Source organism: Heliangelus exortis, chromosome 18, assembly GCF_036169615.1.
Source record: "Heliangelus exortis chromosome 18, bHelExo1.hap1, whole genome shotgun sequence".
Lineage (NCBI taxonomy): Eukaryota > Metazoa > Chordata > Aves > Apodiformes > Trochilidae > Heliangelus > Heliangelus exortis.
The window spans coordinates 5,947,328-5,959,620 of record NC_092439.1 but is presented as its reverse complement, the minus strand read 5'-3'; the positions used below and the strand labels follow the sequence as shown (position 1 = coordinate 5,959,620).

At 37.4% G+C, this 12,293-nt stretch overlaps 1 long non-coding RNA gene across 1 annotated transcript in view; it reads right to left on the bottom strand.

Moving 5' to 3' along the window:
* Positions 1-4,879: 4,879 nt before the first annotated feature.
* The window catches only part of LOC139804468 (uncharacterized), a 244,637-nt gene continuing 237,223 nt past the window's right edge, over positions 4,880-12,293 (bottom strand). The window contains exon 3 of the long non-coding RNA XR_011729396.1: positions 4,880-4,902. This is a non-coding gene — a long non-coding RNA (uncharacterized lncRNA). The remainder of the gene's footprint in view (positions 4,903-12,293) is intronic.

Here is a 12,293-nt window from a genome sequence, read left to right as displayed (position 1 = left end):
TTGATGACATTGGAGATCTTTTCAAATCTTCTTCATTGTCATCTGGTCAGAAAGTTATGTTTTCTGTTATTAAGTTCAGAATTCTCTAATCTTACCTTCACTGCTGGAAAATGTGTATCATAGTCATAAAGAGATAATTTCCCAAAACCTGCTGTGTCATCCTGTTCAAAAGTAAGGTGTTATGTAGGCATAAAATAAACTTTTACAGAGCAGGAAGAATTAGTATGTGATAAGCATGCTTTTTTTCCTATGAGTTAGTAATCTTTTTTTTTTTTCCCCCTATTCTGTTTTGAAGCATTCTCTTTGTCTTTCTTTAGCATTTTGAAATCACTTACTAAATAAAAATGTTAAATTTGGTCCAGAGTCTTATCCTGAAGACTTACTGAGGCATGCAAAAATAGTTGAAGTGTTTAGGATTTTGCACTATTACTGTCATTGTATTGGTGAAGATAAAGTACTTTCCTTTTCTGGTAGAGTCTCCTGAGATCACACACCCAGAGGAAAGCATTCTCATCCATAATGAGCATTCAGCTACTTCAGCACTGAACTCAGTTAACCCATGTTAAGTCCATGCAACACTGGAATGTGTAAGTAAATACAACTCAGAAATGATGGGCCAAGGGGCAAATGGCTGATTGAAGGTCATATGCTAAGTCAGGAATTATTATGGTTTCTCACTTGCCACTTCGAAATTTTCTGTAAATTTACTGCTGTTCAGTACAATCTAGGGACATCCAGTGAATTAATTTCATATCTCCTGCATAAACTTGTCCTCTCCAGTTGTTAACTTGGATAATTCTCTAAAGATTCGTGAAGTTGTGATGTTTTGTACTTTTATTTACAATTAGAAAATATTTGCAGTATTGGCAAGTATAGCCTTAATTGCAGCTCCTTGCAGGCCATGCTGCTTCCATTTGAGTAAATCAGTTGAAACACTGGTATGCGTTTAATTATATTTTGTGTTGGATGTATTTTTTTTCCTATGGATTTTCTTCTTTAAAATCTAAGATAATCATGATTACAGTACTGCAGAACACTTGCCTCTGCTTCCTATTGTTTGGCCTATGTGCTATTTCTTTCTAATGATTTAATGTAAAATGATGTCCAGTGTATGAGTCCTGAGACAGCACTGCTCCTTTCTTCATGTCTGTAAGAAGGGAAGAGAGATGAACATTTATAACTGCCAATGAAATGAAATTGGTCAGTTTAAAGAGAGTCTTTCTTTCTGCTCACATAAAGAGGCTCTTTTGGATTAAAAGGGTCCAGTACATTTGATTTGCTCTGTGGCTTAGATGGAGAATCAACTTTATAAAGAGGGGTTAGTTCAGTCATAAAGTCTAGTAATTTCTTAGAGAAATTCTTTGAAAGGCACAGAGGAGATTCAGGGAACCTGTGTCCTGTCCTTGTAGAACAATTAGAATCACTATTCCCTTTTTCAAAAATCCTGTTATTGTGATTAAATTACTTTTCAAAATCTCATTCACTGCAGGTAGTAAGCCTATAGGACTGTATGGGGCTACTCTGTGCCTGCGTTTCTGGAGTCCCTGAGGTCCAAGTCATCAAAGTTATTTGAGTGACTAAATACAATTCGAAATGAGTCAGTGATGTAAGTAGTTTGCTCTCATGATCCTTCTTTGAAACAGGAAGACAGTATTATCTTAATTTACTGGAAAGAAGAGGGGTGGTGAAGCATAAATAAGCTTAAAGGCATTGAGGATGCCCAGTTAAACTGGTAGGAAATGGGCATCTCAATACCCATAGAAGGTCTTGGTTTCCCTTACAATAGGGTGGCTCAGCACATAGGTTTTATAAAACTCTGGTGGTTTCCTATGCTTCCACTTGCAAGGAATAAATCTTTAGAGATTGTCTTAATCAGGGCAGGAGAGCCTCCTGATGGGAAGTTGAATGCTTTGGTATGTTTTAAAAGGAAATGAGACCGTTCTTTCCACCCTTTTCACTGGTACAATGGAATCAAAGATTTCTTTTCCTGTTCACAAACTAGCACCCTAAGTTTTGGGTTTGCTTTTTTCCTAGTTCACAAGAAAATGCTGTGGTGGTTCTTGGTGTCACTGAGAACTTGGAAGTCTTTACTTTGTGTTGGTGAGCACTCTGGTATAGCTTTCATTACAATAAAGTTGCATCTGGCAGGATTACTCTTTGAACCAGAGTGTTAACTGAGAGATTGGGGTCACATCCGTCACCCAAATGTGAGTCGGTCTGCTTGCACTTATAATAAAGAACAAATGTTTGGTCTGCAGGTCAGGATTTTTGGATTCACAGTGCACTTAGTTAGATCAAGGTCTGATCCAGGGTTAAAATCAATATCACAAATTGCAGCTAAAATGACAAAGAATATGTTTCCATCTATGTTATATTTTAGGTACAGTAGTCTTAATGTATAAGCAGGTCAATTCCATTAAGATGTAATTTCATTAAGGGACCATAACTGCAACTGGAATTTGGCCACTAGACAGAATTTTTTTTGTCAAAAGCAATTTTACAGATGTGCATTGCTCTTGGATGCTGCTCACTTGGGTAGTTCTGCTTTAGAACAATAAACCCAGTAGTCATACTGTGCACTCTGAAAACAAGTTTGAAGGAAATCAGTAAAAAGTGTTTCTGTAGGGAATGCATCTTTTTTTTTTCTTTTTTTTCTTTTTTTTTTTTTTTTTTTTGAACTATGACAAGGATACCTGTCAAAGTAGTATGTATAGTAAAGCAGTCAAACATTTAAAAAATACACATCTTATAGAACAGGAGACCTTCAGTTTAATGCACTTGTATAGCTACATACGCAAGTAGAGCATTTATCAGTAGAGCCTTTAGGCCTGTATTCTAAAGGGAAATGTGATAACCACCTGATTTTAGGAAGCTTTGGATCATTTTCTGTAATGTGGCAAATCTGGGCATAGTTGCCTTTAAAGTCTTGGAATAAGGAGATGAAAGTGTCATCCAGAAGACACTTCTGCTTTCATGCTGGCTAGGATAACATGTCTGTCCCAAAGCATGGTACATGAAGGGGTTGCAGATGAGGAGGAAAGGGAAATACTTTCAAAATACTGGAAAAGGAGAAAGGTTGTGGGATGGTTTTTATGTAATCTTCTGAGAGGATTAATTTCCTGTGCACAGAAGTCATTTTGAGCTTTGTAGCACCGTGTTATACTGTGTTTGTAAATGGGGTCTGTACGTTTGCTAGTGTCTCCACTGTAGCTTGAGAGTCATCTGACTGTCATAACTGTTGAACTGGAAGAGGCTGTGAATTTCTTGCAAAAAAATGGAAATTTTTTTTTGGGTTTCATCCCCACTGCCCATCCCCCTAAGGGCATCTCCCAGCATTGCCATATGTCACAGAACACAACGTGCTTTCCTCCTCTTACCATGCAGAGGTGGGCAGGAACCACAGCCAAAGCTGTAGCCAAGCAAAGAGCTCCAGCTCTTTTTCTCTGCTGTGGGGGCTTTAAAAAGCCCCAGCTTGCCAAGAAGGATCTGCTGCATGTATGTGGAGGAAGTCTGGGGAGAGAGAAGATCATAACTGGGCAGCAGCTGCTCTGTATGACTTTGCTTCCCTGGTAACCTGGCAGCTCTCCAAGCTGAAATCTGAATAGGAGTTAAACTGCTTGGAGCATTAATTCCCCCTATAGTCACAAGCCCTCTCTTTCTCCTCTCTGCTCCCACCAGAGCAATGCTTTGTAGAAGTGGAAATATTCTCTGCCCGTGCAGGTTTTGGAGGGTTCCTGCTGTCAGCAGAGGCAGGGAAGGGATCACTGCACAGCGGGGTTTGCCTTGAGTCCCGGCTGCCCGCGGGAATGAGCGGGAGAACTGGGATCTCAGCAGCAGAGCCTCTGCCTTCCCTGAGCCCTGACACTTGCTGTGGCCTGGTCTTACAAGGAGTTAAACACTGCATGTACAAGCTTTTGTGATAGTATTGATATCTGAGGAATCCTGTATACGTAGGAGACTTTTCCATGAATTTTCAGTCATGTGTAAGGATCTTGGAATTACTGTCTACCGCTTTTGGGTGACTTGGGCATCTTCCCCCCCCACCCTCCCTTTGATATTCTGCATGAACAGAATTTTCTTGGCAGTTTTTCAGGACTCCCCAGCTTATTAATGGGTCCTCTTGAAGTTCAAAAGGCTGCTCTGAGTCTAAACTCAGTGGCAAAAATCAGTGTGGTTATTTATAGACATAATGTTTTAAATCTTCCAGTTTTAATCATATTATAATTTGTGATTCAAAAGTACCTTTTAAATTGTCTTATTTCCTTCCTGCTGTTTCTTGTAACTGTTTTGCCTTGAGTCTTCAGTTAGTGTACAACATTAGTAACTCACATGTTTCAAAATACTGAAAAGAAGAAAAAGATTAACAAATTCCAAATTAGATTTCTACCTGCTGGAAAGTGAAGAGACAGAAGCTAGACCGGATGCAAATACCAACCTATTGAAGAAATGCTGATGTTTATGTTGTTGAGATACATAAAAAATACAAATTAAACAGGAGTAATACAGCTACTTTGTGCTTACTAGTAAGTTTTCTCTCCATAGAGGCAGTAAGGGCAGCAGCCCAGACAGTTTTTTAAGGCTTTTCCTGCTCTTCTGTGCCCTCTATTTGATCATATGCCAAGGTTTGTGTATAGTGCCAAATCAAACAGTACAGTATCTCCATAAGTCTGCTCTTGGAAGCTAAGGAATTCAGCAGCTGAAGTGCAATGCCAGATATAAAAGAAGCAATTATAGTGGACTTCCAGGAGTTTAGGTTGAATAACTTTAATATTTGTATAACAAATATAGTGAGGCTCCTTTTACTAACTGGACTTCTGCTTTCTGAATTCTTTATCCACAGAGTCTTAATCTATATAAATATAGTAATGCAAAACTATGATTTTTTTATTTTTTTTTTTTGTTCTGAAGTTGGTACAAACTTTGAAGCCTGTTTCAGTGTACACTGGCATTGAAGCTCAATGTTCTTTGGTGAAAGAGAACCCTTGTGGGAGGAACCATAGCAGCTATTTTGAGTACAGAAGACCACCTTCTTCTTTGCAAGTATTTATCTTTCTTCATACTTGTACTGAAGCCTCCAAGTTATTTGTCCTTTTGACTTACTAACAGTTAAGAAAATATTTTATATTATGTTCTGCTCCAGGGTCTCATGCTGTATATGATGAAATTATTTAGTGAAGTAATGACATTGTTTAGACTGAAAGGAAGAAAACTTGTATTTCCTTCAGTGAATTGCAGTGTGGACACTTGCCAGTTCTGGCTGAAGTAAAAATCATCTCCCTGTGACTGAACATTCAAAATCTGTTTCAGAAGCACAAAAAAAAGCTGTGGCCAAACTGAAACTACTTTAATGTATACATTAGTGAACAGCCATATTCTGTTGAGCTCTGGATTTATCACACCTCTTAAATTCTAGATGAGAGGGCAGAGAAAATCTAAGTAAACTTGAAACTCGATTAGAACATAACAAGAATAGGGGAATAAATGGGCAAAATCTATCTTGCATTTACTTAAATTCCTTTTGAAGGTTCCCTTTTCAGCTTTCTATGTTTTTACTTGTCTCATAAAGAAGCCACAGCTCACTACTACCCACCTGACCCAGACCTTCCACACCGGGGCTGTTTGTTCCACTCACACCACTGTGTTCAAGGGGGAAGTAATTTCTTTGAATGGCTTTAATGAGATAAAACTTCAGTCTGTTTTCTTTGTTGTTTCATTCATTTGTACCTTGGAATACTTGGACTAACGTGATAAAGGGAGAAATGGTTGAAGATTTCCACTTTTATGTGAGATTTATTGAAGTAGTTTTGATGGTAGGGAGCTCTAACAAACACTAAAACAAACCAAAAAAAAATCCTTTTTCTTAATTGTATGTGGATTTTTCCCCTTGTTATTTTACCGTGCAAGCTGCAGTCTTCACTACAGTAGATCAATAAAGAACTTGTTTGCATTAACAGAGCTAACTTTATACTTGATGTAGGTGCTGGCTGTGTACAGAGGTCACTTGCACTGGAAATGTATGAGAGAAATCAAATCTTTCACCTGCTTTAGTTGAATCTAGGGGTAACTTCAATATGTAAAAATCACACCTTTTCCCTCCAGGGACTCAGTTCTCAACTGTAGCTACTAGAGATCTAATAGTTAGGGTCTTTCTGAGATTCTTAAGTGTAATAATAATACTTAAAAATCCTAATTTAATTTCATTTTTAAACTAACTGGAAAAAAAAAATAATTTTTTTTCTATTTGTCTATGAAGTCTTCCGTCACATCACAGCCAAATTAATTTCCTAACTGTTCATTCAGAAATACTCCATAGAATTTTATCTCTTGGACTAACAGTGGCTTCATTGCTGCACAGGCACAGATTTTCTGCAGTAACACAGTGCAGGCTCATTGTGAAAGGTCTCACTCTTATGCTCAGGGGAGTTCACTGTCCTTGTTAGCCAACTTTACCTGCTGGCATCTGTTAAAGACAGAGTTACTTTCTATCTCCTCTGTCATCCTCACCTCTCGTGAAAGATGCAGTGGAAGTGATGATTACCTATCAAGCAGATGCAGGTTGAAATACATACAGACAGCACCATGTACAAGTCAGCTATGCTGGAGAAACAACCTGCAGGATACACAGAGGTCTCTAATGCCATAATTACTAACTTCTTTTCACTATGGAATTGTTTGTTTCATCCCTGCAGGTGGTGAACCGATTATGCCCCCTATGCATATGGATTCCTTTGCACCCTTAGAGAGGACAGTCCCTTTCAGAGTGCATAAAGACAAAAGGATGTGTTTATTATGCAGTAAAGTGCCAAAAGTCTGGGGCTCAGCCATGGAAGTGGATGGCACTGTGTGGCTTGGAGATCTGGGGTCACTGTTGAAGTTGTGGCAGAGGTTTAGTGTCTCATTCCAGCCTGCTAGCAGGTACTGTACTGAGCTTTGGGGTGCTAAAGAAGCACATGCTAGGAAATCTCAAAGAGAAGGCTGGTTCTAAAACTCTTCACCACAAGTGTATGAGCCTATGCTCAGGTTTCCCCTCTGCCCCTGGTCAGTGTTGGCTTCAGAATTTGGAGCTGTGCTCAAGAGGAGATGTAGGAAAGGAGGAAGAGGTCTATTTAGCTTCTGAGATGGCACAAGATTACAGCTTAAGTTCACATGACATATTTGGTCCTCAGGATGCAGCTGGGTTTAGAGTAGAGTTGGTAAAACAAATTTTTAACTTGTCTTTCAAGGCTCCTTGAAGTGTGGAAAAATTAGTATTCTAAGGAATCGTTATGCTTCTTGTATGTAAACCTAATATACTTTTTACTCAGTACTTAACATGAAGGGGAGGTTTTTTTATGTAATTTATGTTTTAAAGGAGCAGGTTTCCATCTTTGGGTTTTGCTAAAAAATAAGAACTACACACATCCATGCATATGTGCTGTCAACCAGGTGACATTTTCTAGTATCTTTTTCTTAGAGAAGTAAGATATGTTGAAAAGAGAAGTAAAATAATTCCACATTGCTTGGGAAAGCAACCTTTTGTAGTGTGTTATACTACATTGCCACTTCCTAGAAGAGCCTTTCTTTTACCTAAAATAAACTTTCCAAAATAACTCTCTCACCATTTGGGAAGCTTTCAACACATTGTAGGACAGAGTTCTTTCTTTTTCTCCTCCAGTAATGCAGTGCACCATGCTATGACTTGAACTTTATTTTCACATGTTGTGGGAGCATCTGAAATCCCTTGCCAATCCACCTTGCTTTCCAAGTCCATGAAACATAATTAAGAGAAAATCTTCATGTACACATGCTACAAATATATGTATAAAGTAACTATTTTATACCAGTGGTAGGTAGCAAAACAAGATAGGCTGCAAATGGAGCTTTCTGACTTAATTTCTATGAGAGATACTAATAACAAGTGCTGATTTTACCTAATGGATTTTTCACTTTAAACACTTACGTTTTTTGTTGGTTTTACTGAAGCAGTTTATTTATAAGTTTGCAAAATCCTGAAACCCAGTCAAGCAGTATTTGTGAATTCAGCAGTTCATGTGAGTAATCCAAAATAAGATTGCTAAATGGAGATGTTATGTCTTTCACTGATGGATTTTTTTTTTCATGAAATTTAAATTCCTATTAACCCACATTATGTTTAAAGAGAAAAACTAATTAAGAGCCTGATCCTACGGTCCTAATTTCTTTGAACCAAGAACTGTATGATTTGGTCTTGATATAGTAACTGTTAACATTATAGATTCTTGCATTCACCTTGAGCAATTATATGGTTTAAAGTTTATGCAGCAAATTATTGGGTTTGGCAATGACTCAGTCGTCAAGATTAGTTTTACACCAAATTGCTTGCAGATACCAAATGACAGGTTTTGTAATGAAAGGTTGCAATTATTTCTAATTTCTTCAATAGTAGTCACAAATCACTGATGCTGCTTCTCCATTTGTATGTGGCTCTCTAAAATAATATCCTGGTGTGTTTGCCTTACCAGTCTTTATTCCGTTCACAAAGTTGAATAAATCAGATAAGGTTACAAATATGCAGGAGGAATTTTCAGATAAATTATTACTGAATGATCAGTGTGAGTGTTCTGTTGGGGTTTTTTTTCAGCACATTTGGTTCTTATTATTTCTTCTCTGCTTGTTGATTGTGTTTGTTATTCCACAGTCCCCTCCTCTCCTTGCTGAATGATTACAGTGAACTGAAAAAATTAACTCTGGTACAGCTTTACACTGCTGTGGCTCTTCTGATCCTACTTCTGCTCAGCCCTGGCTCAGGAATCTTTGCATTCTGTGCTACACAGTGCAGTGTAAATGGTTTCCCTCTTCCCAGGCATCTGAAATTACTCAATCCACAGAGGTTTATATATGATGCCAAGCTCATATCATCTCCTTACCATGCTGAGTCTCACATAAGTAAAACCACGACTTATCTTTACGCCATCCTGGCCAATATTAATGTATTCTTTCCAAATAAAACAGCTTCTAATTGCCTAAGCTGTGTCTGAGCTGTATTCCGCATGGGTACTGCTGTTATAAGTATTTAATGATTTTGAAATACCATGGATATGGAGAAAAAAAATATGTAAAAGAAACTTTGGTTTATTTATGTCATGTTTCAACTACTTCCTGCAACAGTCACTGGCTGCAAAACTGCTCTGCAGCAGCACTGTCCCCAGCAGTGCTAACTGGGATCCTAATGCAACTTTCTGACTGATGCTTTTTCTTTATGGTGTAAGTTTAACTGCATTTTACCAAAACCAAAACTGTACTGCCAAAGGCAGCACCTAAAATCACACAAACTGTGTGGAATTCTTTTCATTAATCCTTGTTTCATCTTATCTGAAGTTATTGGTCACATCTGTGTTAGCAATTTATACCTATTCAGATCAGCACATGCAGATGGATAGTATTGCTATTCTGGATTGTGTGAATATCTGACAAACTAGGTCTTCAATGTGATATGGATTTAGATATTCATCTCAAATCCTTTCATATTTTGGTTACTTGCAGGAAGCAGCATAACTAATGACATTTAATAGAATATTGTAGAGTTAAGCAGTATTTCTTTCGAAGAACACACTCGGGTAGATTTTATGCATGTTTTACAGAAAGTTTTTTTTTTCCTCTGTGCAGAGGTATTCTGACAGTGTCCCTGCAGCCCCCACGTATTGCATTCCTTTGCCTTGTACATGTTTTCTTCTAAATGAAAAGCAGAAATGCAGACAATTGCAGACACCTTCTCAGTGCTTCTCTCTCATTCTGACAAGACATTAACTTTCAGAAAATGCCCATCAATAGACAAATAAAATTTCTTTGTTTTCCTTTTAAAATTGTTAGTGAAAAACTACACCAATATTATCCTTGTATAAAATGCAGTAACTGTCTTGGGATCAAGTTTCTTTAGCTTTCAAAAAATTCTAAGATGAAGAATAATAGAAAGTAAGCCAACATCAGTGGATGTTTGATTAAAAAGTTGGCTGTTCTTAGTTTGAGGAGTTTCTTTCTCCCTGGTCTTCCTTTTATCACATGCATACCTATAGAATCTTTCTGTTTTGCCTTTTATGTCCCTGGCCAGATTCAATTCTATTAGGGCTTTAGCTTTCCTAATTTGATCCCTGGCTGCTTGGACAATTTTCTCTGTATTCCTCCCAAGTTACCTGTCCTTACTTCCACCCTCTGTAGGATTCCCTACTATGTCTTTCTAATGAGACTTCTTTTTTAACACCTTTGCTCGTCTCCACCAGTCCCCAGGTAGCAGACATTTTATTTTTTTAAATCCAGAGATATAGCAGCATCCTGAAAGGCATGCAACCTACAATTAACTTTTCTCTTTGCTTTTATTTTTTTTGTAGAAGAATCAAACTTTCTAAGGTACTCTTGACAGCCTGAGCCATTTGATGGGGTTCTCCATGGTAAAAGGGTCATGAAACATCACAGAAAAGGGAGACTTCTTAAAAAAACCCTAGACCTTCACCTTTGCTGTAACTATACTTCTTTTACTTCTCAAGAAGAAACACTGTGCTTCAAAATGATATTTTTCTAACATACAGTAATAAACTAGGGTCAAATAGGGGACAGATAGAAATTTTCTCCTCATTTCTGTCATTTTTTGAAGTCTGTATTGGGAAAGATGATTAGTATAAGGTTCATTAAAATAATTTGATTTAATTTTTGTTACCCTATTCTTTGGTCTAGTTTCTTCTTTCCAAACCAATTTTATGAGTTACTACTTGGGACAATACCCATAACACCAAGAGAATTTGCAAAGGTGGTACAGCTATTGCGATCCATCCATCCATCAAATTCAAACTATAATTAATAATAATAATATAATCATGTGTTTGATGTCAAGCATCAAATTTTGCAGTAGGTCTAATGCTCAACTGTACCACCAGTAGGAATGAAATTTTTCTCTCATTGCTATGAGTGGGGATTGGTTGCATTGATCTCGATGCTCAGACTCTGAGCTAAACATTACCAGCTATATTTTCTGCTTGCTTTTCAAGCATGAATGCTGCAATTATAGTTCTTTTAAAAAAGGGGAAACGACATAAAGAAAATCTCTATGACAACTATGGCAGCTTACTTGAGTGTCAATGTAGATATAAAGAACTATTGATAATTGTGTAAAATAATTTTACCCTTTAAATGGAAACTAAGGAGATGAAAAGTGCTCTAATCTATCATTAAAAGACAATGAAACTTCAGAAGAATTTATGACAATTCCCCTAGCTCTCTGTAGCCTTGTGGCTTGTGGCACTTGTTATGAACATTAATCAGGAAAGTCACGATGGAGGTGATAACAATAGTCAGGTATATGGCAAGGTAATTGAGAGAACTGCCTAATCTGATTAGAAAACTGACAGATACCAGGAGGGAAGTCAGAAATGTTTATGGGCTAAGCAATGGCCAAGGACCTGGAGAGTCAGATGAATAGACATACTTAGCACAAACTGGACACCAGACACAATAGAGAATCTAAAAGTAAGAATCTGGGTAAGTGGTGGTGTCTGAAGCATGACTTTCAAAGGGTTTGCTTCATTTAGGAAAGACAGGACTTATAGTGACAGGTGATTTTCTGTGCTAATAAATCTGTAAAGTAATAGAAAGAAAGAAAGAAAAAAAAAACAAAAAACAGAAGAGATAAACAAATGGCTTTGAAGCTAAAGTGCTTCAGTGTTGGTTGAACAAGGACCTAATGGAAAATATTAGCAGTGGGCTATATGCTACCAGGCAAAGTTTTGGCTGTGATTAAAGAATCTTGTTACACGGTCTGCAGAGCACTGTGAGAATTGTGTTGTGGTGAACAGGTTTAATTTTCTACATAAAAATGAGTGAAAAACTGAGAAATGGTAGGACCCAGCTTTAATTCACTGTGGGAATGAGGAGCTTATCAAGTTTTTACAGGAGAAATAAAAGGTGAAACTATGCTGTGGTAAGCAGTGAGTACATAATAATATTCAGATAAAATTGTTGTCTTGGTTGATGCTTTGATTAATTTCAAATTAAATAGAAATATATCTCAGACTGGTTTTGAATGACCTTCTAGCTTAGAGAAACCAAAGAGCTATTCAGTGAGTTCACTTGGACACCAGAACTCAGGACCTAGAATTGCTTTTAAATTGTTTATAAGAAAATGTTGGAAATTTGCATCCTCAAAAAGAGGGAATAACCTTGTGAGGAAGGTTTTGAGGTCCAGTTTTGGGTAATGATCTAAAAGATTTATTGAGTAAAAATCCCAATAGAAACTGTGAGATCAGTGAAAGTGTCTATGGTACCAAAAAACAGAAGAATAAAAGTTT